Source organism: Octopus bimaculoides, chromosome 5, assembly GCF_001194135.2.
Source record: "Octopus bimaculoides isolate UCB-OBI-ISO-001 chromosome 5, ASM119413v2, whole genome shotgun sequence".
NCBI classification, from domain to species: domain Eukaryota; kingdom Metazoa; phylum Mollusca; class Cephalopoda; order Octopoda; family Octopodidae; genus Octopus; species Octopus bimaculoides.
This window is the reverse complement of record NC_068985.1, coordinates 98,366,306-98,370,849: the sequence shown is the minus strand read 5'-3', so window position 1 is coordinate 98,370,849 and position 4,544 is coordinate 98,366,306. Positions and strand designations below refer to the sequence as shown.

Below are 4,544 nucleotides of genomic sequence, written 5' to 3'. Positions count from 1 at the left end.
AGATTATAATTCAATAGAGAATATATTCTACTATTTTGTACTTTAACGTAGAACACATTGTAAGTGAAATATTTTTTTACTCCGTATTGAAAATACAGCATTTATGAAACTTGTTGTATTTTAACCCCAGATCAACTTTGATCAGCAGACCCTGTGAGCAAAAATAATTCTACCATAACCATTCCATCCTTTTACTGCATGATCTAGAGTACATTATCTGATGTGTACTTTATTAAAAATAGTAGAATGCCGTTTAAAGGACATGTGGCTGCAATTACAACCAGATCGAGCGATCACATAGGTATTCCGCTTTGACTCATTGATAAATATTTCATAATGTGGTCAATACGATTGGGAGGGAATAAGGGGTTGTTAGAAATTATTGTCCGTTACTGGTACTCCGTAGGTTACGACGATGAGGGTTCCAGTTGATCCGATTGACAGAACAGCCTGCTCGTGAAATTAATGTGCAAGTGGTCGACAGCTCCGCAGACACACATGCCCTTAACGCAGTTTTTAAGGACATTCAGTGCGACACAGAATTACGGGTACAATCCATTTTTGGAGCTGCGTGGAGTGAAGCAGCGTGAAATGAAGTGTCTTGCTCAAGGACACAACGCGCCGCCGGGAATCGAATTCACAACCTTACAATCGTCAGCTGATTATCATAACTACTAAGCTACGCTTCTTCACTGTTTGCCATCACATAAAATAATAGAAGCAACAGCTACATCTCATTCAAATTACCCCTGGCCTTCTTAGTAAAGAACATAGTGAAAAATGTAGTCTAGAGTCCAATGCAACAAAAGAAAAATACGATTTTGCTTATCTCAAATGCAGGCAATCGTAAATCTGCTCAGTGAGGAATTACTTGATGTTAGACAAACAAAAAAAATAACTGAAATAACAATATTGATTTAGATTTAGAAGTGGCAAGGAAATCTCTCTTAGGCGACTGCACTTGCTAGAAATAGTGGGAAAATAGCTCTCATCACATTGTTTTTTTAAATGAGTTCGTAGTTATCGACACAGGTAATAATACGATCCTGGATACACACCATACGAACAAAATGCTTAGCGGTGAAATGCTTAGCAGTATTTCGTCTGCCGCTACGTTCTGAGTTCAAATTCCGCCGAGGTCGACTTTGCCTTTCATCCTTTCGGGGTCGATTAAATAAGTACCAGTTACGCACTGGGGTCGATATAATCGACTTAATCCGTTTGTCTGACCTTGTTTGTCCCCTCTGTGTGTAGCCCCTTGTGGGTAGTAAAGAAATAACACACCATACGAACAAAAATGGGATGGTTACAGTTTGGACTCTTTTAATAAAAGGTCTACCTTGATCAGGCCTATACCAGGAGTAAAGCAACATATTTGAATATTTTGAATTCTGCAACTGCTTGATTTGATCAATTAATAATTTCTTTTGTGTTGTATTGACGCCCTCACCGTTACGCTGGAGTATTCTGAGAGCGGAGTATAAGTTTCATCTCTAAATGAATGAATCAGATTAATATTCTAGCGGTCTCCTTCTGGACAGTTATTACAAGGGAGATAATCATTTCTTCATTATATTTGTCGGGATTGGAGACTTAGATATTAAATTAAGGAATCATAAGGAAGAACATGCATAGAATTCGCCGTTTTTTTTTGTTTGTTTATTTATTATAAAGTTCTTAATTTTTTTTAGTCAGCGGTAATCATGTATAACACTATTTCATTCTTTTTAGAATTTTCTTTTTTAGAAATTGTAGCCTAGGATTTATTAATCAAGCATTTTATGAAGCGCAACATTTCTTATAGGTGAAAAGTAATTGCAGTTTAGAAGAAATGAACATAAAGTGCGTTTTCCTCTTTTATTTTTCTTCGTTATAAAGCATTAGTAAATTTGCACTCGTGAGAAATTCGAAAGTTCTTAGGTTCTACATATAGAAGCTGTTTTTCAAAGAATTCTACCGTATGATGGTGTCTTGAAGTAGTTAATATTTTTGGTTCTTTCAACTGCAAACAAAATTCGATGTATTTTTTAAATCGTTTCCCGTTTTCTCTCTCACAGAATCCCAACTCAAACTACAATAAGTGAGTATTTTTTCTTACGTTACTTTGTTCACTAAACATTAATATTTCATTTTTTTATATTAACAAGAGCTATAATATAATAGTAAAGTTAGTGTTTTATATAATGAACAGCTATCGAAATCGACCTAGAAAAGTTTAGAAGGTAACGATAAAAACATAGTCACTGAGAATTATTTTAATTTAATCGGCAAGTATTATTTTTTTCTTGATTATTTCTATTTAACCTTTTTATGTTAACACCAACTATTAATTCCACGTACAGATAGCAACAGGAACATAATATGATTTGCCCTGTTTTTATTTTTCTTTGATTGATAAAACTCACGTAGGTAAAAATTTCCTGGTCTTGAGAAATAAGCATTTCCCATTTAACCATAGATACAGGAAAAGTTTTTATAGACGTGCAGCAAAAACTACAAACAGTTGCAGGTCACACCTAGAGCTCACTCCAAGTTGCAGCTGACGAGACCTGAATCTTGCCCAATCAATTAGGCATTCTTGATTAACCCAGTGCTTAATGAAGCCTAACTCCCAGCAGAGTGTCAAAATAAAGAAATCCGAAAGAAAAATTACGTTGGTCTATGTGAGGGTAATTTTAAAACAAAATACGCAAACCAGAAGTCTTCTTTCCGACATATGGATAAGAAAGTAAGTTATCCATATAAAAGAAGGTGCTGAAAAGTTTCTGGCTTTAAAAGTATCATGAAAGTCCTGGTTGGAGGCTGACAATAAACTGATGTACTACAATTAATATCATCAGCTAAATGCCTTCAAAGCAGCACTGCTGCCTGGCAGCCTTCCAAGATTGAAATCACCAGTAAAAGAATAAAAGTGGGAAAGAATATCACATCAGTAATGACTGGATTAGGATAAATTCAGATTTGGTGAAACTATAGCAGTTTAATGATATCTACAATACTACTTTTAGTAATACTATTTTAGCAGCGAAGCATTCTCATTGTCTACAAATGTCCACTGTATTATTAGTCAAACAAGAAATGTACAGGAGACTAATATCTGCTGTACATGTAAAATTTCGAACCAACCGGTTCAGCCCTATGTAGACATTCTACCTTCTAGAAATAGCATCCGAATCTCCTTCAAATCACATCCTACCATTCTATAACGGGTAAAACATTTACATTGAGTAGCATTGTCTCCGATACATTTTTCGTTCTCAATGATTGAGTTCAGTAGACTAAGTTTTAGAGTTATATTCTAAATTTATTTAATGTGTTATTCTGTTTTAATCACTTAAGTTCCTCTATCTTCGTTTATCACAGATGCTTGGTTCCAAAATAAGAACGTGTCAAATGAATAAATGATAAATGAATAATAAAACATGTGGAGAAAACAGATTACATTCTGAGACCCAAAGTTGTCCTGAGTATTGTGTATAATCGCTGGAGTGCACCCTTGTTGTTGTTGTTGGCACTCCGTCGCTTACGACGTCGAGGGTTCCACTTGATCCAATCAACGGAACAGCCTGCTCGTGAAATTAACGTGCAAGTGGCTGAGCACTCCACAGACACGTGTACCCTTAACGTAGTTCTCGGAGATATTCAGCGTTACACAGTGTGACAAGGCTGACCCTTTGAATTACAGGCACAACAGAAACAGGAAGAAAGATTGAGAGAAAGTTGTGGTGAAAGAGTACAGCAGGGTTCGCCACCATCCCCTACCGGAGCCTCGTGGAGCTTTAGGTGTTTTCGCTCAATAAACACTCACAACGCCCGGTCTGGGAATCGAAACCGCGATCTTGTGACCGCGAGTCCGCTGCCCTAACCACTGGGCGATTGCGCATCCACTAGTGCACCCTTAACTGCTCTAACAATTGAATGTACCATGTTACCTCGTATCGGTGAGGAATGAATCAGTGATAAACGAGGATAGAAGTATATTAATTTTTGTTTCAGATATTTAAAGCTTCCATTTAAAATTATTTAAAATTAACCAATAGAATATTAATTCTACTGGTTACTTTTAATCATTTGTAAACGATCATTTTGCTTGTTACAATAAAATATTAATTACTTGCATCTCAGTAAACTTATGCTTATTTTTATCTTGTTTAATCGCTTAGGTCCAGTAGATGTATGCAAAGGTAAATCATCTGGAACTTTTCCAGACCCACTCTCATGTAAGCGCTTTTACGTATGCATCAATGGAAAAGGATTTATTGCTCTCTGTGAAGCTAATGAGTTATTCGATCATGTTTCAAATGGTTGTGTTGAATCATCTGTGGCCAAATGTTCATGAGTTTCTCCAAGAAGACCACGAAGCAATCTTGGAAATTAATAAATTTGAGAGTATTTATCAAGGATTACTCATAACAGGAAATTTCCAGTTTGTTGGTAAAATATTGTATTTAATAACATTTTATGAATATTTAAAATGCATTAAGTTTAATTTCTCTCTGCAATTTGTTTAAACTTGATTAAAAATCTTTTGTAATATTTTAAAA

General features: G+C 35.5%; 1 long non-coding RNA gene across 1 annotated transcript; it reads left to right on the top strand.

Annotated features, from left to right (window-relative positions):
• The first annotated feature begins 88 nt into the window (after positions 1-88).
• On the top strand, positions 89-4,544 carry LOC106881641 (uncharacterized). The gene is made up of 2 exons (XR_001410877.2): positions 89-2,080; positions 4,164-4,544. It is a non-coding gene; the product is annotated as an uncharacterized LOC106881641 (long non-coding RNA).